The following is a 25,070-nucleotide window of genomic DNA, read 5'->3' as shown; positions in this document are numbered from 1 at the left end:
TTAAACCTAAACCTAACCCTAACCCTAAGAGAACCCTAACCGTAACCCTAACCCTAAGAGAACACTAACGCTAAACCTAACCCTAAACCTAACCCTAATCCTAACCCTAAAGCTATCCCTAAACCTAAACCTTACCCTAAACCTAACCCTAAACCTAACACTAACCCTAACGGTAACTCTAACCCTAACCCTAATCCTAACCCTACCCCTAACACTAACCCTAAAAATTGAACACTAACGCTAACCCTAACCCTAAAACTAACCCTAACCCTAACGCTAACCCTAAAAATTGAACACTAACGCTAACCCTAACCCTAAACCTAACCCTAAGAGAAAACTAATGCTAACCCTAACCATAAACCTTACCCTAACCCTAACGCTAACCCTAAACCTTACCCTAACCCTAACCCTAACGCTAACTCTAACGCTAACTCTAAATCTAACCCTAACGCTAACCCTAACCCTAAGAATACCCTAACCCTAACCCTTACCCTAACCCTAAAACTAACCCTAAACCTAACCCTAACCTTAACCCTAACACTAACTCTAAACTTAACCCTAACCCTAAACCTAAACCTAACCCTAAGAGAACCCTAACCATAACCCTAACCCTAAGAGAACCCTAACCGTAATTCTAACCCTAACACTAACCCTAACGCTAACAATAGAATACTAACGCTAACCATAACCCTAAAATTAACCCTAACCCTAACCCTAATTCTAAGAGAACACTAACGCTAAACCTAACCCTAATCCTAACGCTAACCCTAACCCTAATCCAAACCCTAACCCTAACCGAACACTAACGCTAACCCTAACCCTAATCCTAACCGTAACCCTAAACCTAACCCTAACACTAACCCTAACAATAAACCTAACCCTAACTATAGAACACTAACGTTAACCCTAACCCTAAATTAACCCTAACCCAAAAACTAACCCTAACCCTAACAATACCGCTAACCCTAACCCTAACCCAAACACTAACCCTAACCCTAAGAGAACCCTAACCCTAAACCTTACCCTAACGCTAACACTAATCCTAACCCTAACCCTAAATCTAACCGTAACCCTAACCCTAACCCTAAGAGAACCCTAACCGTAACCCTAACCCTAAGAGAACACTAACGCTAAACCTAACCCTAATCCTAACGCTAACCCTAACGCTAACCCTAACAGAACACTAACCCTAACCGTAACCCTAACCCTAAAACTAACCCTAACCCTAACATTAGTAGAACCCTAACCCTAACAATAACGCTAACCCTAACGCTAACCCTAACCTTAACCCTAACCCTAACAATAGAACACTAACGCTAACCCTAACAGAACACTAACGCTAAACCTAACGCTAACCCTAACCCTAAGAGAACACTAACGCTATCCCTAATCCTAACCCTAACCGTAACCCTAACCCTAACTATAGAACACTAACGCTAACCCTAACCCTTAAACTAACCCTAACCCTAATATAACCCTAACCTTAACTCTAACCCTAACTCTAAACCTAATCCTAACAATAACGCTAACCATAACGCTAACCCTGACCCTAACATTAACCCTAACCCTAACCGTAAGAGAAAACTAATGCTAACCCTAACCATAAACCTAACCCTAACCCGGACCCTAAACCTAACCCTAACCCTGAGAGAACCCTAACCCTAAACCCTACGCTAACCCTAACCCTAAACCAAACCCTAATCCTAACCCTAATGCTAACTCTAACCCTAACTCTAACTCTAACCCTAACCCTAACGGTACCTCTAACCCTAAACCTAACCCTAAGCCTAAGAGAACACTAACGCTAACCCTAACCTTAACCCTAACCCTAACCATAGAACACTAACGCTAACCCTAACCCTAAAACCAATCCTAACCCTAAAACTAACCCTAACCCTAATAGAACCCTAACCCTAATAGAACCCTAACCCTACCCCTAAGAAAAAACTAATGTTAAACCTAACCATAAACCTAACCCTAACCGTAACCTAAACCCGAATCCAAACCCTAACCCTAACCCCTAAACCTAACCCTAACTCTTACTCCTATCCCTAACACTAACCCGAACCCTAAGCAGAACCCTAACACTAACCCAAACACTAACCGTATCCCTAACCCTAACACAAACCCTGACACTAACCCAACCCCTAACCCTAACCCAAAAGGCTGCCCGCAGATCTAACCCTAACTCTCTAACCCTAACCGTAACCCTAACCCAACCCTATCCCTAACACTAAACCTAACCTGAACACTAACCCTAACGGCTTCCCGCAGATCTAACCCTAACGCTCTAACCCTAAACCTAACCCTAACCTAACCCTAAACCTAATCCTAACCATAACGATCTAACCCTAACCGTAACCCGACCCTGAACCTAACCCTAACCTAAACACTAACCCTAACCCTAAACCTAACCCAGCCCTAACCATAAACCAAAACTTAACCCTAACTCTTACCCTAACCCTAAAAGTAAACCTAACCCAACCCTAAACCTAACCCTACCCCTACCCGTAACTGCTGCCCGCGGATCTAACCCTAACCCTCTAACACTAACCCTAACCTAAACCTAATCCTAACCCTAACACTAACCCTAAACTTAACGGCTGCCCGCGGATTTAACCCTAACCCTCTAACCCTAACCTAACCATAACCCTAACCCTTAACCCTAACCCAAACCCTAAACCTAACCCTAACCCAACCCCAACCCTAACGGCTGCCCGGGGATCTAACCCTAACCCTCTAACCCTAACTCAACCCTAACCCTAAACTGAACCCGAACCCTAACCCTAAACCTAACCCGAACACGAACCTTAACCCTAACCACTCACCCTTAACCCTAACCCCTAACCCTTACCAAAACCGTAACCCGAAATCTAACCCTAACCGTAGCCCTAACACTAACCCTAACCCAAACCCTAACGGCTGCCCGCGGATCTAACCCTAACCCCTAACCCTTAACCCTAACCCTAACCACTAACCCTAACCGTAACCCTAACCCAACCCTAACCCTAACCATCTAACACTAACCCTAACGATCTAACCCTAACCACTAACCCTAAACCTATCCCAACCCTAACCCTAATAGCTGCCCGTGGATTTAACCCTAAACCTCTAACCCTAACCCAACCCAAACCCTAACCCTAACCTTATATAACCCTAACCCAACCCTAAACCTAACCCTAACCCAACCCTAACCCATACCATAACCCTAACCCTTACCCTAACCTGAACACAAACCCGAACCCTAGCCCTAACCCAACCCTAACTCTAAACCTAACCCTAACCCAACCTTAACCCTAACCCTAACGGCTACCCACGGATCTAACCCTAACCCTCTAACCCTAACCTAACCCTAACCCAACCCTAACCCGAATCCGAACCCAAACCCTAACCCAAACCCTAACCCTTGCTCTAACCCTACCCCTAACACCTAACCCTTACTCTAACCCTAACCAAGACCCTAAACCCTAACCCCAACACTAAACCCTAACCCTATTCCTAACCCTAACACGAACCCAAACCCAAACCTTAACCCGAACCCTAACCCTAACCCCTAAACCGAACCCTAACCCTAACGGCTGTCCGCAGATCTAACCCTAACCCTCTAACCCTAACCCAACCCTAACCCTAACAGTAACAGCTGCCCACGGATCTAACCCTAACCCTACCCTAACCTTAACCCTAACCCGAACCCTAATGGCAGATCTAACCCTAACCCTAACTGCCGTAACCCTCACCCTAACCCCTAACCTTCTACCCCCAACCCTAACCCTAAGGCCCTAACCCTAACCTACCTGCATTCCCTAGGCAGCTGGCTTGACCAATCACAGGCCCAGTGTTCGAGAAATACATTTACCAGCACTCACTGTAACCCAAGCACTTACTGCCCTTTCAAAAAAGCCTCAAGCACTAACACTAAAAAACTTCGAAACCCCTACAAGGCCTAACCCAAACGATTTACCACACTAAACCCTTGAAGTCCTATGCCTGAAAGCCCTAACCCAAACACTGAGGACGCTCAAAATCCAAACACAAAACATTAGGATTCTCAAAGCCCTAAACAACAAAATTAGAACGCTCAAAGCCTTAACCCCAAAATTACGATGCTCAAAACCCAAAGACCTAACCCAAAACAGTAGGATGCGCAAAGCCCTAACCCAGAACATTAGGACGCTCAAAACGCAAACCAAAACCCAGAACTTTATGACGCTCTAAACACAAACTGAAAACATTAAGACACACACAATTCTAACCCAAAAATTAAGATGCTTAAAACCCAAAGCCCTAACCTAAAACATTAGGACGCTCAACACCATAACCCATAACTTAATATGCTTAAAACCCAGAGCCAACCGAAAACAGTAGGATGTGCAAAGCCCTAACCCAAAACAGTAGGACACTCAAAACGCAAACCCAAAAAATTAGGACGCTCAAAACCGTAACCCTGGAAAACCTAACCTGAAAAAAAAAAAAAGCATCTTAAAACACTAACCCTAAATAAATGACCAAAAATAAAACCCTAGGACCCTAACACCTAAAAAACATAGCAACACTACAACCCAAAAACCTCTAAAACCCTAACAGGCTAACCCTGAAACCCTTAAAACCCTAACTGTTAAAACTCCAACCCAGTTATACACCAGTTACCTCCCTTAAGGGATATAGAGAAGCTCTCTCAGATATGGTAGTCCTACTTCTCATGCATGCAGCCGGAGGTCGGTCTCATTCTGGTGCTGATGGTGGTGGAAGCAGGGGCAAAGGTGGTACTGCTAGAGATACCACCGGAGGTGGATTGTTAGGATATGGAGATGGTAGGTTATCCAACGGCTCCCATTTATTATCTTTTTCTTTTTCCTGTTCTTCTTCTTCAAATTTCTTATCTGCTTTTAGTGTAAATATTGAGGCTGGAAAAGGACATGAAGTCCTCCTGATCAATAATCCTGCATAATCACTTTCTTAGTGATTAGGGCAAAAAGGTTCCTTTGAATTAACATGTGTATTTAAGGCATGACAAATACAGTCTTCAAAGGATCCAAAAACAGGCCGAAAGACATGTGGCCTTAAAGGCTCCTTTGGCCATTCTATCACACAATACTGGACCATTTTTTATTTACTTTTTCCTTTTCTGGGGCCCCTCTCGTTCCAATTTCTAACCGTTATTCCTAATGGACTTTCTAGTGGTATGTCTGGTAATTTGCTCCCTTTCTTCTGGTCCCTGGTCTTCGATTTTGTCTGACCCATCTAGGAATGTTACTGTGGCAATTCCCACAGCCCTTGGTTACCTTAATAAGAGTGTCTTACAGAGGATTTAAGATCTATCACCCACCCACAAATCCTATAGAAATCCCTTCGGTCCTTCACTGGACAAGTCCCCCACGGGAGATTGGAACCGCGGTTAGAAGACCTCCACAATCACTTCGGGACTAAATTCCATCTCAGTCACACTCTTACACACACAGGCAACTGAAACCCACCCAACAGAACAGTATATGCATTAAACGCTTACGACTCTGTTGTCTTCATTTAGATCTTCACACGCAGAATTACGGGCAAAATATAGTGCTGCAGCCAGCAAGGGAGCTGAAAAAAAATCAAAACCTTTGCTTACCTTTATTCAGGTTCAAGATGCCATTAGTCCCGACCTGACTCGAACAGCAGCCACCAAATGGTGGGGCGCCTCTCCTAGATCAAATAAGAATTCAGGAACCAAAGCCCTCCCGGACAAGCCCCCAGTTGTCATACATGACTGGGTCCCAAATTGGATTGCAATTAAATTTTACAATTTATTAAATGAATAGAGGTAAACAAGCAGTTGTGCGCAAACAGATATACTATGCCAGCTGCCCTTCAGCACGTGCGCAGAGGCAGACTGGATGTCTTCGCCAACACAGTCCGGACAATGTATTAGTACACCCATGCACTGCCACGTTAGCTGTCATCACTAACTGCCAGGCAGGACAGCTCCAGACCAAACACATGCACACACAGGCACACCACAAACACTACAAACAAAACACACAACAAAAGGCACAAGAAAAAGTGACCCCCAGAGGGAAGCTCTATGGCAACAGCAAGTCAGAATAGGTGCTCTGCAGCAGACCCCAGGAGAGACTCAAATGTCACGACACGCGACTGGAAGCAACTGCCAGAACTGCGATGATAGAGGCCTAAAAAGCCTGCCTTCAAGACAAGAGACCAGAAGGATGGGGACTGAAAACCCCATAAGAAGACGCTAGGACATCAATTCCCAAGCAAGAGCTCCTGATGCAGCCCAGATGACTTCTGCAAGAGTGAGGATGGAAACAGACACAATCTCAAACCGAATATGATGCACAAGACCTGAAACAGATCTGCACTTTAAGCAGTGACTGCAAGACAAGAAGTGCTCAGATCAGAGCCATAATGACAAAACAAGCATTGAGGCCCTTCAGCACTGCTATCAAGTCGCATGTCTAGTCAGTCCAGTCTAAAAAGCCAGGAGGATATCAAGACCCGAGAAGCGCAGAACAGACGCTGCAGAAGCAACACTACAAGACAGACGAACAGAAGGAAACTGTCCTGCCTGGCGCACACACTCACGCTACAAAATAATCCCGCTGCTTCTATTAGCCTGGTGACCCAGCCACAAGCAGCCTGAACGTGACCCAGCCTGAGCCACCCTCACAGTGGCACCAAGTCTATTCAGCCAGCTGGCTCCATGCTGCTCTGACTCCCAGCTCCCATTAGCCACCCCAGATATGCAAATGCCAGGTGCCCCCCAACTTAGCTCTCAGGTTGCTGCATGGTAAATTCCCTCCGCCTCAAGAAATACACAGGCACTGATTGTCATCTTAGTCAATTGCCAGGCTCATCATCATCTGCAAAAACAGAGTATCAGCATTCACTAACACGCCAGCCATGATGCCCACCTGCTCCATAATGCTGACTAGTACTGATGCAACATACAATTGTGCTCACCTCTTCCTCTCCGAATCCAAGCTCCAACAGTGCAGCCAGTATCATTCACACCACCTGGGAAAACAAAGGGATTAAATGATCATTGCATTCACAACAAATGACCCAATGGTGGTTTTTTGTTGTTGTTGTTTGTGTGTGTGTGTTTCTTGTTTCTTTTTTTGAAATCTGCTTTAGCTCAAAAGCATGCAGACCGCAGACAAGAGAACTGGGGTGTTTCTAGAAGGAACAATCCCCATGTTTTTGCTGCAGCTTTGAATATTAAAAGGACAATACGGCCCAGCAAGTAACTGGAAATTGCTTAACTGGAAATAGCTCAAACATTTTTTTTTTACGTAGAAAGAAAAATCTAGGTACAGAACAGATTATACGCCAAAACAATCAAACACCAATCAATCTTCCCTTTGCTTCGGATAAGAGATGACCAGGCTGACAACACAAACCTTCCCTCAGAGCTTCATGACATTAGGATTTCCCTTCCCTGTCCACGACTGCACAGAGCACCTGCAAAGACAGGAGAAAAGCACACTCTGAGGCACCTCATAGCCACAGCGTAGCTGCTTGTGGTGGTTTTACCATGCTGGGCAGCTAAACCCCACAACCGCTCTCTCACTCCCCTTCTTTTAGATGAGGAGGGGGAGAAGTAAAGCAAAAAACAACTCACGGGTTGAGATAAGGATAATTTAATTAAATTGAAATAATAATAATAATTAAATAAAGATTATTATGAACTAAACAATTTAACTAAAGGAAAATAAAAAGGGAGAGGGGAAAAGGGAGGGGGAAAGGGAAAAAATAAAAAGAAGGGAGGAAAACAAACATAAAATAAATGAAGGCTATATGGAAGTCCAGAGGAAATAAATTACTCTCTACTTCCCACAAATGAGCCATGATTGACCACGTCCTTGAAGCAAGGCCTCAACGCACATAGCCGGTGTTCGAGAGGAGGACCAATGTTTTCTCAACGAGAGCCCACCCCTCCCCTCTTCTTCCTGTCTCCACTTTTATTGCTGAGTATGACATTACATGGTATGGAATATCCCTTTGATTGGTTTAGGTCAGCTGCCCTAGTGATGTTTCTCTCCTCACTTTTTGCCCACCCCCTAGGAGGGTTAGAGAAAGGCCCAATGCTGTGCCACTGCTGCTCAGCAGTAGACACAACACTGGTGTGATAACACTGCTGTTCCAGCTACAAGCACAGAGTACGGCACTGTATGGGCTGCTGCCAGGAAAGTTAACATTCCAGCCAGACCCAGTACACTGCTGCAATACCTCTCTCTTCCCAGCTCCTTTACTTCAGTTGCTCAACAGCTCTAAATGAGATTCTTTGCTCACAGCGCCACAGCAAACTCTGCCCGGGCCACACAACACACAAGCTACATTGCTTAACACACACAAGCTAGAACATTCCCGCCCAACAATCAATCACATCGCACAGGAAGGATGCTGCATATTCCTAGAAACCAAACCTACCAGTCCTGAGCAGCTCCCCACCTCCTCCTGCCAACCACACTCAGCACACACACTATTTGCCCCTCAAAAAAAAAAAAAAAGTTACAACATACACACACAAAAAAAGAACAACCAACTGAGCTCCACAAATGCCAAAAAAGACATGCATGCACAGCAGCCCCAGCAGGGGTAATCACAGACTTACCCTTTGCAGAGGAAAGAGGAGACTCTGATACAACCCTACTCAGTCTCTTGGTAATGCTGCATCTACGCTGTCAAGCCACACATACCATGCAATCAAGCTGGTTTTAGTCCTCTGGAGAATTACACAAGTAGGTTAATGCATCTAGAGATTAAAATATAGCTCAAAAACAGAAGAGTATCCCACCATCACAAAAAACAGTGAGCCAGCAACCTTCACTAAATATCCCTCTGTTAAGTGAATTCCAAGCACTTAGAAATCCAGAAATCCACAGACTCCAGCCTGCCTAGAGAACCCTGCAACTGACTGAAGAAAAAACAAAACACTTACCCCAAAGAGCAGCCCAGGCAGAAGGAGCTCTCTGATGCCATGCCTGGGGCTCATATACCATTTGGCCCCGCCCAATATCCAAACCCAATCACCTGGAAAAGGGGAGGGACAAAGCACAAGGAAGTAGGAGCAGAGCAGGAGCAGCAGTAGCTGTTTTTTTTGTTTTGTTTTGTTTTTTGTTTTTAAATCTGCTTTACCTGACCAACATGCAGAGAACAGACAAGAGACCTGGGGTGTTTCTAGAAGCAACAATCCCCATGCTTTTGCTACAGCTTTTAATATTGAAAGGACAACACAACCAGTCAAGTAACTGGAACTTTTTCAAATGGAATTACGTCAAACAGGTTCATCATCACTTGCAAAAACAGAGAACCAGCATTCACTAGCATGCCAACCCTGATACCCACCTCCTGCACAACGCTCACTACTACTGATGCAACATATAGTTGTGCAATAACTCTCTGTTCCCAGCTCCTTTCCCTCACCTGCTCAGCAGCTCCACCTGAGAAATGTGCCCGGGCGGTGCTGCGCTAAAGTGTGCCTGAATAGACTTATTCTTTAGACATTAAGAAGGTGAACCTGCTCACTCTCTAGGCACTACTGCACTTAAGCAGTCAAGAGACATTACCCCACTGTTTCCCAAAAACAACTACCTGGAAACCCCTCATAAACATACTTCTAATATGTCAATTCAAGGACATCAAGACTAGAAGGCTGCAAGGTCTAAAGACTCGACAGACAGCAAAACCACAGGCAAAAGCTCCAGAAATGTAACAAACTGTCTCCTAAACCTGAAACACACTGCCCCTTACATGCCTACTGCTGCCATTTTCAGATACATGCTCACACAGGGAGCCTCCATCATACATTTCTCCTAAACCCTGCTCCATCACTTTGCCACCAACATTGTGACTTTGATAAGATTTGACATACAGGAAAAGACTCATAAAAAGCCCCGTAATTCTGCAAAAATCATAAGGGACCCAGAACCACAAAGCAAACACACAAAGTAACATCACCATGCTATCCGTAAAACTGCTGTAATACCTACTCATTTGAGGAAGAGCTGCATGCAATACAGACACCTACTACTAGATTACTTTACTATGACAGATCCTACCAGTTACCACCTCAAAAAGATGTGCGTACCGGTTTCTACTTGAAAACGCATCAGCCCATAGACTCTGACCCACCTAAAGAACCCTGCAACTGACTGAAGGAAAAACAAAGCACCTACACAAAAGAGCAGCCCAGGCAGAAGGAGCTCTCTCATGGCATACCTGCAATTGAGTTACCATTAGGTCCCACCTGGAACCAGATGCTAATCACCTGGGAAAATACAAAAAGAAAAAAAAAAAAAAAAAAAGAAAGAGGAGGAGCAGTAGCTGTGGTTTCTTTACTTATTTATATGACTTAGCTCAACAGAATGCAGAGTGCAGACAAGAGAACTGGGGTGTTTCTAGAAGCAGACTAACACAGTCCACCAAAAAACTCAGAGTCCCCACTGACATCCACTCACCCTTGTGCCTCGTTCAAGTTTCTGTGCCTATGCCCTGAGCTACAAGAAACAAAGAGAGAAGGTCATATCCACAATGTACATGCAAACAGTATAGCTCCTTACAGAAAACTCAACACAGAGACCAGAGCTAGAAAAAATAAATAAATAAATAAACACCCTGAAGTCAACAAATGCCAAAAGGCCATGAATGCACAGCAGCTCCAACAGAGGTAGCCACAGAATTACCCTTTGCAGATGAAAAAGCTGATCCTGCTCAGACTCTTGGTAATACTGCACCTACGTGGTTGAGCCTCTTGTACCATGTAATCAAGCTGGTTTTAGTCCTCTGGAGAGTTACACATGTGGGTGCATACATCTAGAGATTAACATATAGCTCAAAAACAGAAGAGTATCCCCCCATCCCAAAAGAACAGTGAGCCAGCAGCCTCTACTTAATATTCCTCTATTAAGCGAACTCCAAGCACTTAAAATACAGAAATCCATAGACTCCAGCCTGCCTAAACAACCCTGCAACTGACTGATGGAAAAACAAAGCACTTACTCCAAGGAGCAGCCCAGGCAGAATAAGCTCTCTAATGCCATGCCTGGGGCTCATATACCTTTTGGCCCCGCCCAGCACCCAAACCCAATAAAGTGGTAAAGGGGAGGGGCAAAGCACAAGAAAGTAGGAAGAGAGCAGGCACAGCAGCAGCTGTGATGGTTTTTTTTTTGTTTATTTCTTTCTTTTTTGTTTGTTTCTTTTTTTAAATCTGCTTTATTTCAAAAACATGCCAGACGAAGCAAAAATCCCTGTGCTTTTGCTGCAGCTTTTAATATTGAACTGACAATATCACCAAGCAAGTAACTGAAACTTCTTCAACTGGAATTAGTTTAAACACGCTCATTCCCATCTGTAAACATAGAACCATCATTCACTAGCCCTAACCGTAACCCCAACCCTCACCCTAAACCCTAACCCTAGCCCCAGCCCTAGCCCCTAACCCCAACCCTAGTTTCTGAGAACTACATTTCCCGGTATGCTCTGGGCACTCAACATGGCCTCCTGGAGGTCCGGAGTCCCAGAACTTCATTTCCCGGTATGCTCTGGGCACTCAACATGGCCTCCCGGAAATCCGGAGTCCCAGAACTTCATTTCCCGGTATGCTCTGGGCACTCAACATGGCCTCCCGGAAGCCTGGTACCGGAAAACTACAACTACCAGCATTCCCTGGAGAGCCAGCATGGCCAATCAGAGAACCTTAGCCCTTACACAAAAAAGCCTCAAGCCCTAACCCTAAAAATCCTCGAAACCCCTACAGACCTAATCCAAACTATTTACCACACTAAACCCCTGAAGACCTATGCCTAAAACCCCTAACCCAATAAATTAACATGCTCAAATCCCAAACCCACAAAATTTAGATGCTCAAATCCCAAACCCAAAAAAATAGGACGCTCAAAACCCAAACCCAAAAAATGAGGACGCTCTGTGAGAAACACTCCGTAGCCAATAACTTAGGCTCAGGCAAGGATCTCAGTGAAGTAGTAATTTATTCGCGATTGCAATGGCGGGCGCCCCACAAGCAGGAGAGAGCGCACCTACAAGTTCCAAAGCACAGTTTATATACTTTTTGATGACAGGACCCTCCCCTGTTTCCCCACTGAGTGAGTAATCCAGGTTCACAATCTATCTGATACTTCACAAACAATGCATGGCCTTCAGTTGCCGGCCTGTTAAATTTCAAATTTCTTTTGACATTTTTACTGCTTGAAGTGGTAATGTTTCTTCACTTATCTGACTTGACTTGACACTGTGATTTTCACCTAATTGTCCTAAGGAGTCTAGTTGTCTGCATTTTACAAGGTCGCCTGCTAAGCTTTCTTATCACTATAAACATATCTCAGTACTGCATTCCCTCCTTCTAAACAGTGTAACTCTGCAAAAACAACATTTCTATTCCCACAATTCCCCCCCCCCCCCTTTTTTTTATAAACTGTTGATTTTTGCAAAAGGAAAACAGAAAAAAATATATATTATTATTTATTTATTTATTTATTTATTTATTTATTTATTTTTATGGTGTAATTTGGTAAATATCTTCCTCTTCTTCACCTTCTTTGCTCTCCATTTCCTCTAATATCATCATTTTATCTGAGTAGGGTGGTGGATTCATGGTCATTTGTTTCAGTAATGCAGTTTCAATTAACCGCTGGACAAGTCCCCTTACACAGGGGATAATGCAACAGCCAATAGCTGTCAAAACTCCTGCTACTACAATCAAGGATGTAAATATGGACATTACCATCCCTTTCCATTTACCAAACCAAGATTCCAACCATCCTGTGATGGAAGTGTCTGCTCCCGAATTTTCTGCTAATTCATTGGCAAGGGTGGTAAGCCCTTGCAATGCTCTTGTTACTGTGCCATCCGGGGCAGTATTGTTAGGGATGAAAGTACAACAACGGTTGCCCAGCATCACGCATACACCACCCTTCTCCGCGAGCATCATATCTAATGCTATCCTGTTTTCCCAAGCCATTTTGCTGGTGGCATCTAATTGTTCAGCGATTCCTCTTATTGCATCCCTGGTATAATTGATGAGTCTCTGCTGATTATAATAAATATAATTAATCCAATCCACATTTTTATCGATTGTTACCCACCAGAACAGTGACTCAAACCCCGCAGCAATTTGATTCCTAGCTTTATGTTCATCCGGAACTCCTCTAGGTACCCCAATAGAATCTATGTATACTCTATCATCAAATGATATTCCTAAGCCTTTTTTACTTCTTCTGGGTATTTGTGATGTTTCTCTTTCAAATGCCAGGGTGAAGGGTATAGCTAATTGAACAAGTGCACAAGTGCCTCCCCAATTAGATGGTAGGGTGGACCGTAAGATCTTCCCTCCACAGTACCACCAGAGATCTGCCCTGGGGATCTCAAGTCTTGAGTAATTTCCCATCAAGTCCCTGGTAGCATTCAAGGTCTTCGTGCACAAGGCAAATTCTCCCAAATGCCGGGTAGCACTCACACCCTGCCGTGAGAGGCAGGCTGTATGGTTATCTATGGCTGTGGAGAATACAGGGGGAGCTCTGATATTGCTATTATGCAAGGAAGGGAATAGCAAAGAGAGAGACTTACAGGTTTCATTTCCCCAGGCAATCTTTTCTTGGTACAACGCAGTCATACATCGCATTCCTTGGGAGTCTTCGGTCCACCCCAATGGGAAGGGCACTATCTGGGCAATCGGCCATCCTGAGGCACAAGCATAGCAATTGCTATGGTTGAGACTCTGGACAGTATATCTGACCCATTCTATCCAGGCATTCACATCTCCATACCCTGTTTCAATCTCAAATGTTTGTCTAAGATCTTTTATTTCTTTAACTGTGACAACTGCCTTATTTTGAAGAGATTCTCCTGTTTTCTCTCCTGCTTTCTCCTTGAGTTTCTCCTTGAGTTTCTCCCTTTCTATGATGGCAGGAGAGAGTTGTTCCCTTACAGCTATTCTCAGTCTAGCTGTTGGGTCTCGTCCAGTTACTTCTGCTCCAAGACCATAAGTACGGTTTGTAAGGTAGTCAGCCCGATTAATTGTTATAGTTATTGGATTACATTGTAGATGCTGACAGTTGGGCTGAACCATTCCTTTAAATATGTTAATTTGTTCCTTTAATCTCTTAAAGTAGATAGGTGTGGGTGTATATGATCATCCTTTATGATTGGTCGTCCACCACACATCAGCCCAATCTGAACAAGGGGGTCCTTCAAACATGTTGCCCGTCCTAGGTTCAGGACAGAGATATTTATGTTCTTTGCTCAATTGTCGTTGAGCATTTAAATCTCCACAAGTTAACACCTCACAAGCATCAAATGTAATAGATTGTGGCGCATAACTCTCTGTCACATTCACCCATAATTTGACAGGATACCCTGTCTTTGCTATCATTTGGTCAAATCTTTTCCAAGTTTCCACTTGACTGAGGCCTCCTCTGAGGCTTATAGTTACCAGAAACAAAATTAATAATTGATTTTTCCCTATCATCATTATTAAATCCTAGGCTTCCAAATAATTATTAATACACAACCAGAAAAAAAAAAAATAATAAAATAAAATAAAATAAAAATTAAAAATAGGATGTACTATAATAAACTCCTCTTGGGAGCAATTCAATTTGTTATAGGTCTGTCCTTTTTAGTTACCTGTGAAAATAAAGGGTTAGTTTATAATTATAAGCTTTTATCCTGCTCAGAGTCTATTACGGGATTTTTCTTTTTGATTTTAACTTTCAATGAGTCTTCTGTAGGAACAACTTCCCAGGCGCTAGGGTCGGTAGATGCTTTCACTCGAGTATAATGAGTCCAACCTTTTTCCGCAGTTCTTACGGCTGTTTCAGTGGTTAGCAGTACTTGGAATGGTCCTTCCCATTCAGGCCGAAGTTTTGATTCTTTCCAGGTGCGTATCAGGATCCAATCTCCTGCATGGAATGAATGTACTGGGAATTCCAAAGGTGGAGTTTGAGCCAACAGTCCACGAACCCTGAGAGATGCTAAGGAAGAAGATAATCCAAGTATATAATTTAGAGAAAAATATCTTTAGTTTCAAAAATAGGTATCTCACCGTTTCTACCCAGGTACGGCAGTCCAAACAACATCTCATATGGTGAAACTCCTATATCTTTTCTAGAAGCAGTTCGAATTCTGAGTAGTGCTAAAGGTAAACACTTTGTCCAGGGAAGCTTAGTCTCTAAAACAAGCTTTGACAGAAGGATGCCATGGAGTATGAAATTCCCATTTTATTCCCAAAGCTCCCATTAATCCTTGTAAAATAGATGAAGTGAAATGACTTCCTTGATCTGAATCTATATTTTCAACAATCCCATATCTAGGGATTATTTGTTCCAAGATTACCTTTATCACCACACTAGCTGTTGCTGATGCTGAAGGAAAAGCTTCTACCCATCCTGACAAATGGTCAATCAATACCAGCAATTACTTAAATCTGCCTACTTTAGGTAATTCAGTAAAATCTATTTGGATGCTCTGAAAAGGTCGAAGCCCTGGGTCCTGTCCGCCCAGGGGTTGTTTCCATAGAGCCTTCCTATTCACTCGTTGGCATGTTATGCAACTATTACACACTTGTTTAGCTACAGTATACATGCCTATACATATATATTTCCTTAATACAGCGTCACACATTGCCTGGACTCCCCAGTGACTTCCGTGGTGTAGAACAGCTAAAATTTCTCTCATTATCTGTTTGCTTACCATTTCTCTCCCATCAGGGAGAGTCCACCGCCCTTCAGACTCTTTTGCTCCTAATTCCCTAAAGGCTTCTATTTCCTTTTTGCTGAATATTGGCTTTTCAGGTGGAGGTTTTATTTCAGGTACAAGAAGCAGCTTTGCTTCTACTTCCAATTGCAAAGCTGCTTCTTTAGCCTTTTCATCTGCAATCCTATTTCCCCATTCAACTAGGGAGTTTCCTGTTTGATGTCCTCTCACATGTACTACAGCAACCTCCTTTGGTAGTAACAGGCTTTCCAAAATTTGTCTAATTAATTCTTCATGGACTAATTCCTTTCCTTTGCTGTTTACTAAGCCCCTTTCTTCCCATATTTTTCCAAATGTATGTACCACCCCATATGCATACCGTGAGTCAGTATATATAGTTCCCTGTTTCCCTCTTAATAATTTTAATGCTTGATTTAATGCATATAATTCACAGGTTTGAGCTGACCAATTGCTAGGCAGTTTTCCCATTTCTTCGACATTCCCATCTGTTCCTTCAATGATGGCATAACCATTACATCTCTTTCCTTGTACCACCTTAGAAGATCCATCTATAAACAATATTTCCCCTTCCTCTAAAGGCACCTCTTGTAAATCTAATCTTACCTTTGTCTGGTAATCTATTAAATCTAAGCAGTTATGCTCCATATTTATTGGATCCTCAATTCCCTTTGACAAGAAGGAGGCAGGATTCAAAATAGATTCTGTAGTTATAGTTAAATCATCCTTTTCAATTAGTATAGCTTCATATTTTAGTATTCTGGAGTCTGTCAGCCACCTTCCTGCTTTCTGAGTGAGAATAGCCTTCACTTGATGAGGGGTAACAACAATCAATTGTCCTCCAAAGGTTAATTTCCTGCTCTCTTCCACTAATAAGGCAGTTGCTGCTACTGCCTGAATGCATTCTGGCCATCCCTGGGATACAGGGTCTAACAATTTAGACAAATACGCTACAGGTTTCTTTTTATCTCCCCATTCTTGGGTTAACACCCCCAAAGCAGCACCCTCACTTACAGTTATAAAAAGATAAAATGATTTCTTTAGGGCAGGAAGAGCTAAGACTGGTGCTGTAATAAGGTCTTTTTTTAACTTTTCCATTACTTCTTCTTCCTCTTTAGTCCAGTTCAGTATATTAGGTTCTTCCTCCAATAATTTGAGATATAATTTCTTTGTTTTCTGTGCATACGCTTCTATCCACAGTCTGCAATATCCAATTAAACCCAAAAATTTTCTCAACTCTTTCTTTGTTTTGGGGAGAGGAAGTTGCACAATTCCCTGAATCCTCTCAGGGTTTATTCTCCATCTACCCTCAGAGACTAAATGTCCCAAATACTTAACTTCTTTTTCTACATACTGTAATTTATCTTTAGATACCCTTAGCCCGTGTTCTCCTAAAAAATTCAGAAGTTTATTGGTGGCTTCTTTTACTTCTGATCTTTCTTCCCCAGATACCAATAAATCATCTACATACTGTAACAATGTCACCCCTTCTGGAATATGAAATGTTTCTAAAATCTTTTCCAATTCTTGCCCAAACAAATTGGGAGATTCAGTAAATCCCTGAGGCAGAACAGTCCATCTATATTGCTGTTTGCGACCTGTCTCAGGGTCTTCCCATTCAAATGCAAAAATATCTCGACTTCCAGGATCTAATGGGCATGCCCAAAAGGCATCCTTTAAATCTATAACACTGAACCATTTGTGCTCATAAGGGATTTTACTCATCAGGGTATAAGGGTTAGGAACCACAGGGTGGCGCTTCCGTGTTATCTCGTTAACTTTTCTTATGTCTTGTACTAATCGGTATGAGCCATCTGGCTTTCGTACTGGTAAAATTGGAGTGTTATATGGTGACATACAAGGCTCCAAAAGACCATCTTTAACTAAAGTTTGCACTATAGGTTTCAGGCCCATTTTCCTTCATAAGAGATAGGATACTGTCGCTGTCTAACTATTCCGCTCCCTTCTTGAACAGTTATCTTTAAGGGAGTTATGTTAAGCCCTCCTCGATTTCCTTCTCTTACCCATACCATGGGATTTATTTCTTTTTCATCATTTTCTGTTAATAAGTTCATTGCGATTGTTATTCCTTTTTCACAGGTCTTCAATTGTAATCCCAATTTGACTATTAAATCTCTCCCTAATAAATTGGTCCCTGCTTCAGGTACATATAACAGTTGCCCAGTGACGGTTTTAGTTTCCCAAGATAATTCAGTAGTTTGAAAAAGTGGCACTACCATACCAAATCCTTCTACCCCTGTTACTCGTAGAGTATTATTAGTTAAATTGAGTCCCGAAATTTTATAAACTAAAGAGGATCTGGCTGCTCCTGTATCTACTAAAAATACAACCTCTTCTTTATTAGGTCCCACTTCTAAATTTATCAAGGGCTCTGGGTGGGACCACTGTTCAAAGAGCCCCTGACCCCCCTATTCAGAGTTTATGATGGTAAACAATCTTTCTTCCCTTTTCCATTCAGGACATTCTCGCTTAACATGTCCTATTTTCCCACATTTATAACATCTTCCCTGCAGCTGCCGTGACTGAGGAGGCAGTGGCCACTTTGATCTCACATTCCTGTTTCCTTTTTCTCCCTGATTCCATCCCAAACCTCATTTTTCTTGAAACCCGTTTTCCCATCGGTTCCCCATTCTCTGCCCCACTACTTGATTCACTGTGGAGACCATCATTTTCGTCTTTTGTTTTTGCTTTTCATCCTCCCTTCTGATATACACTTTCTGCGCTTCCCTCAAAAGTCTTTCTAACGGCTGTTCATTCCATCCCTCCAATTTCTGAAGTTTCCTTTGTATGTCCGGCCACGCTTTCATTACAAAATTAATCTTCAAAAGACCCTGCGCTACAGGGTCATCAGGATTCATTCCTGAATACCTTCGCATCCTATCCCTAAGCCTTTTCAAGAAATCACTTGGGGTTTCATCTTTATTCTGCTGAACCTCAAATGCTTTAATAAAATTCTGAGACTTAGGTACTGCTTCTCTAATTCCTCTAATTACTAGTTCTCTCAAGTCTCTCATATTAATCCTATCCTGTATATTATTGTTGTCCCAATTGGGGTCCACATTTGGAAACTTGTTCTGCTGGGATCACTCCATCTCCTGGAGGATGATCCTTTTCCCATTCCCGCATTGCTGCCCTTCTGATCATTCCTCGTTCTTCCCCTGAGAATAGCAGATTCAGAATTGCCATCATTTCTCCCCAGCAATATAGATTGGGTCCCAAAAACTGATCTAACTGTTCTGCTAAACCAATGGGATCCTCAATCAGAGATTTCATTTCCTTTTTAAAATTTCGCACTTCTCGGCTAGAAAGGGGGGCATTTACATATCCTATTTGTCTAGGTCCCAGCGGCACTTCACGGAGAGGATACATAGCAGCTTCATTAGTAGTGTTAGTAGTATTAGCACCAGGGAGTGGAAAATTCTCAAGGTCTTTTTTGCATTGTTCCAATTCTTTTACAAGTCTGGGGTACCCCCTGTTCCCAGAGTTAATGTCATTTACAGTTCCTGTTTCTCCTCTTAGAGAAGGTGTTACAGTGACTGCTGCTGTTGCTGCAGCCTGGGGGTTATAAGGAGGAGGTAAGTTATCCAAAAGGTCCCATTTATCACTTGTCCCTTCTCCTTTCTTTTCCTCTTTATTCTGATTTTTGCTTAAAATCAAATTAGATCCTTGTATCCAACAAGCTGCATACTCTGATTCTTCTTCCGAAAATGGAAATTTGTTATTAACATACAAGTTTAAGGCCTGACATACCCAATCTTTGTCAGACCCGTATTTTGGCCAAAATACTGCAGTTCCCTTAATCGGTTCTTTTGTCCAGACTGATACACAATATTTAACCATCTTCTTCCTATCTTTCTCCTTAGTTTTGGGGTTATTTTTCCAATTTCTCAGCATCCTTCCTAAAGGACAGTCGGTAGGCACTCCCCCAGGGATATCTCCCTGTCCCCTGGAACTCATATTTCCCATCTTTCCTAACCCTCGCCAGTAAGTGCTACAGAAGTTTCCCTTCTGCAGTGTACCACACACCAACGTACTGAAAGATGGGGGTGTACCGCCAAGCACTTCCCTGTGCAAGCGTTACCGCACACCTGAGTTTACCAGATTCCCTGGTGTACTTCCAAGCACTTCCCCGTGCAAGGATTACCGTACACCAGATTCCCCTGGTGTAGTGCCAGCACTTCCCCATACACCATACACCAGATCACCCGACCCCCAAGGCAATACTTAATATTTCTTACCTTGGTCTGTGCACAGAGTTACCGGATCGATTCTCTAAAAACCTGGAGTGCCTACCTTCTTCCTTTCCCCACTACTTCACGGATCCTGCCTCTTTAACCAGTCTCGGGCCCTCTGTCAGCTTTCCGCAGAACCGCCACCGTCGATGCACAGGACCGCTGAAATCAGCGGGGCATGCCTTCCTGCTGCTGCGGCGGTGGGGCTCCCCAGTAGGTGACTGGCTCCCGGACGAGCCCCCAAATTGTGAGAAACACTCCGTAGCCAATAACTTAGGCTCAGGCGAGGATCTCAGTGAAGTAGTAATTTATTTGCAATTGCAATGGCGGGCGCCCCACAAGCAGGAGAGAGCGCACCTACAAGTTCCAAAGCACAGTTTATATACTTTTTGATGACAGGACCCTCCCCTGTTTCCCCACTGAGTGAGTAATCCAGGTTCACAATCTATCTGATACTTCACAAACAATGCATGGCCTTCAGTTGCCGGCCTGTTAAATTTCAAATTTCTTTTGACATTTTTACTGCTTGAAGTGGTAATGTTTCTTCACTTATCTGACTTGACACCGTGATTTTCACCTAATTGTCCTAAGGAGTCTAGTTGTCTGCATTTTACAAGGTCGCCTGCTAAGCTTTCTTATCACTATAAACATATCTCAGTACTGCATTCCCTCCTTCTAAACAGTGTAACTCTGCAAAAACAACATTTCTATTCCCACAGCTCCAAACCCTAACCCAAAATATTAGGATGCTCCAAACCCTAACCCAAAACATTAGGACACTCAACACCCAAACCCAACCCAAAACATTAAGACGCTCAAAATCCTAACCCAAAAAATTAGGACACTCAAAACCCTAACCCTGGAGAACCTAACCTGAAAAAAAAATAATAATAATAAATAAATAAATAAATAATAAGATCTTAAAACCCTAACCCTAAATAACTGGCCAAAAATAAAACCCTAAGACCCTAACCCTAAAAAACCTATGAACACTACAACACAAAAAGCTCGAAAACCCTAACATGCTAATACTGAAACCCTTAAAACCCTAACCCCCAAATCCCTAAAAACCTAACCGTTAAAACTCCAACCCTAAAAACCTTAAAATCCTAAACATGAACCCTGAGAACGCTTACCCTGAAACCCAACCCTAGTGCCCTATCCCTGAAACCTTAAAACCGTGAATCAATCTGTAGCCAGTAACATAGGCTCAGGAGAGGATCTCAGTACAGTAGCATTTTTATTCGAGATTACGATGGCGGGCGTCCCGCAAGCAGAAGGGTGCCTACTAATTCCATACACAGTTTATATACTTTTTTTTTTTCCTCCCAAGGACTGGGACCCTCCCCTGTTTCCCCATTAACTGTGCAATCAAGGTTCATACTCTATCTGGTGCTTCACAGAAAATACACACCTGCTGGCCTGTTACAAGTCACATTTCTTTTGAGGCTTTTACTCTTTGAGGTGGTAATGTTTCTTACACCGTGATTTCCACCTAATGGCGGTAAGGATTCTGGATTGATTCAAAGATCGAAGCCGAAATTCCTTTAAGTGGTATATTCTTTATTGCAACGCTGGATGCACGGGGGATCTCTCCACCTATCGTGCATACTCAAAGCAGAAAGCAGTCTTGAATTTATACAATCAATCTATCAATATTCTACAAGCACCTATACATATGCATTACCTATCCCCGCCTTCCCTCGTTTCTCATGCTAATTAGTCTTTTGGCACCTTGCGCCTGCGCAGAGCCTTCCAAGAATTGTGGGCAGGGGTCTTTGGGACGTGGGCAGGGGTCTTTGGGAGGAAGACCCTGAGTGTACTTTTCAGTCAGGAGGAAGACACAGTGTACTTTTCACCTTTGGTCAGGAATCTGCTGAATTGGCATGTTTCTTAATTGCAAGAGCTGGTTGTTGCTAATTCTCCCATTTGTTGTATCTTTATAATGAATTCCAATGTCCAGTTTCGAGATTTATAGTCCTTACATTCGTTTCTCTGTCCGTCTGCCGCTTCCTTATCATGAGTTCCAGTGTCTTGTTTCGAGATATACAGTCCATGTCTGGGGATCGTCCTTGCCTCCCCAATACCTCCCCAATACCTCCTTAATCAGTTGTCTGCATTTTACAAGGTTATCTGTTGTAATAAATGACTAAATCCCAAATAGGATTACAATCAAAGTTTACAATTTATTAAATGAATAGAGGTAAGCAAACAGCACTGGGTGCACCAGGAGTCTCTGCTCCACCAAGACGCACACGAGTTACAACAGGCAGATGGTTTTTATGCTCCTAGGCTAATACATATTCATTACTACTTCTAGAAAAGGCAGGGTTATTATAATTAGTTCCTGGAATCCGAACCCGCCCACTGGCGCATGCGTATCAGTCTCTGGTGGTCCCGCTGGGTGTCTCTCGTACTGAAGGATCATAGTCTTCCTCCCAGTCACCGAGTTGCCAATACAGAGCTTCACAGTTCCAGAAGGCGTTCTTTCCTTTGACCGATTCCTTATAAATGTTATCTACCACTGGCAAAAGCAATAAACAGACTGCAAACATGCACTGCCATCTTTGACAAACTTTATGTTTTTAATTTTATTATTTCAAAAGAGCAGTCCACTTGCCTCTACATCTGTGAAGTAGATCAAACCAGTCACTAAGTTGCTGAACAAGAACTTGATGGTTCCAGAAAGCGCTGTTTCCTTTGACCAGTTCCTCCTAATGTTTACCTACTTCTGGAAAAAAAAAGCAAAAAGACTCTGTGCCAGCTGCCCTTGAGTACTCGCCCAGAGCTTGAGTATTCGCCCAGAGACAGACCAGATGTCTTTTCCAAAACAGTCAGCACAATGTATTATTGCACTGATGGAACACCACTTTAGCTACCATCGCTAATTGCCAGGCAGGACAGCTCCAGGCCAAACACACACATAAAGAGACACGCTACAAACATCATGAATGAAACATGGGAAAAGAATTACTTATGCTATAAGAATTACTCACCTGAAGAAGAGCTGCATGCAATAAAGGTATGTACTACTATATAGATTAATTTACTTTAAATGATCCTACTAATTGTCACCTTAAATAGATGTACTTATCTCTTTTAACTTGGAAACACATCAACCCGTAGACTTTGACCCACCACCAGGCAGGGACTAGCAATACTAAGTAGAGGAGAAAACAAGTGTTGTGAGCCTGAAGTGTGTACAACCATAGTAAAGACAGCTCCTGAGAGGATGGGGAAACAAAAGGAAAGCTGCTTACCTCTGAGAAGTCATCCTTGATCTTTGTGCCACAGACATTTGTCTTGAATGCTCAGCGCATGAGTTTAGGGGTCCCCGTCCGTTGAAGGCTTACCTTGGGGAAGTCCTACATGGCTCCACCTGCTTTACTGATTTTTTCTGCCAGCAGGCAGTGGCAGAAAATCCTGAGAAATGGCAGACATCTTCCCAAACCATTTTCTCAATAATGGAAGCAGTGCGAACCGCACTGAAAAACAGCAGAAAAACACACCCCACGTTGTCTCAGGTAGGAAATAACTGCCCTGAGCAACATGCCCTTCCCAGGGTGAACCCAATGTACCCAAGGCCTTAGGGGGAAGGCAGAAAAGGAACCCAAGACTCTTAGTGTGTCTCCTGAGAATCGCAATTTCCATTTACTCCATGTCTTCTGGTCTCACAGGATAAGGCAGAGCTATAATTAATTCCTTCTCCATCTCTGAAAAGAGCTTTTCTCATATCTGTGATAAAGAAGAAAAATGTTATGATTGTGGGAGTCATTCCACAAAGCCACATGCAGTGAATTAACTATTACAGATAAGATCATTTTTAATCAAAAACACCTCAGCCACAACGTTACCACTGCAAACATAGCACTGCACAAAAATTCAACTCAAGATATAGGAAAAGGCGAGCTAAGAAGACAAAGTTGACCAAAAGCATCTGCAACAACCATCTGGTTGTCCACAGCCATCGGGTTTCATGGTCGTCTTTCCTGATGAATGAATCCTGGAAGTACAGAAAAGATACATGACATGTCCACAACAACTTCTGAGGAGACTACTGAACAGAAAAAAAAAAAAATAGAAACAGCAAGCAGATAGTACGTCAGCTTTGTTAACAGAGTAACATTAACGTACTAGAAATTTCCACGTTCTATGTAGCCCCAAGGTGGTGCTGGGTACATCCACTGATATTATTGAGGCGGCACAATGTCAGAGATAGTTAATAGACAAGGTACACCCGAGGTGCACCCAGTTTGGATCAGCTTGCATATGAGTCTGCTGATACATCAGTACTGTTCTTCCAGAAGCAGACAGACTATTATTCACTCCTCGGTGGAGCTGAGGCTCTGTAAGGCTTTGCTTTTTTTCCTTCCCTCACTCCCCCTCTATTTCAGGTTGGCGATGGCAAAGTTGAGAGCCTCTGGGTAAGGATCAAGGGACGAACGAATAAAGGGGATGTCGTTGTGGGAGTCTATTACAGACCGCCTGGCCAGGACGATAGCGCCGATAAATTATTCTTTACAGAACTAAGAGAGGCCTCGAGATTAACTCCCCTTGTCCTTATGGGGGACTTCAACTTGCCGGACGTTAACTGGGAGTGCCACACGGCTGACACGAGCAAGTCCAGGAGGTTCATGAAGCACCTAGATGATAACTTCTTGGTACAGGTGCTAACGGAGCCAACTAGGAAAGGTGCCCTCCTAGACCTGTTGCTAGAAAACAGAGAGGGTCTGGTGGGAGATGTGGTGATTGGAGGCCGCCTCGGTCATAGCGACCATGAAGTGGTTGAGTTCAAAATTTATGGTGACAGAAGGAAAAGTGCCACCAAAACCTCATCCCTAGATATGGGGAAAGCGGACTTCAGGCTGCTCAGGGAACTAGTCAGTAAGGTCCCCTGGGAAACTGCTCTTGAAGGCCTCGATGTCCACCAGTGCTGGTCACTCTTTAAGCGATGCCTCCTAGAAGCACAAGATCAGGCAATTCCAAAATATCGCAAGTCAGGCAGGCGGGGCAGGAGGCCGGCGTGGCTGACCAGGAACATTCTAATGGAGATTAGGCGGAAACAGAGAGTGTTTCGCTACTGGAAGGAGG

At 43.3% G+C, this 25,070-nt stretch overlaps 1 long non-coding RNA gene across 1 annotated transcript; it reads right to left on the bottom strand.

The window, feature by feature from the left end:
• Nucleotides 1-22,294: 22,294 nt before the first annotated feature.
• LOC116501605 lies at nucleotides 22,295-24,361 on the bottom strand. Its single transcript, XR_004254466.1, has 3 exons — nucleotides 24,114-24,361; nucleotides 23,240-23,982; nucleotides 22,295-22,710 (listed from the first exon to the last, which is right to left on the bottom strand). It is a non-coding gene; the product is annotated as an uncharacterized LOC116501605 (long non-coding RNA).
• Nucleotides 24,362-25,070: the final 709 nt, after the last annotated feature.

Source organism: Aythya fuligula, unplaced genomic scaffold, assembly GCF_009819795.1.
Source record: "Aythya fuligula isolate bAytFul2 unplaced genomic scaffold, bAytFul2.pri scaffold_52_arrow_ctg1, whole genome shotgun sequence".
NCBI lineage: Eukaryota > Metazoa > Chordata > Aves > Anseriformes > Anatidae > Aythya > Aythya fuligula.
This window is presented reverse-complemented; position numbering and strand designations above follow the sequence as displayed.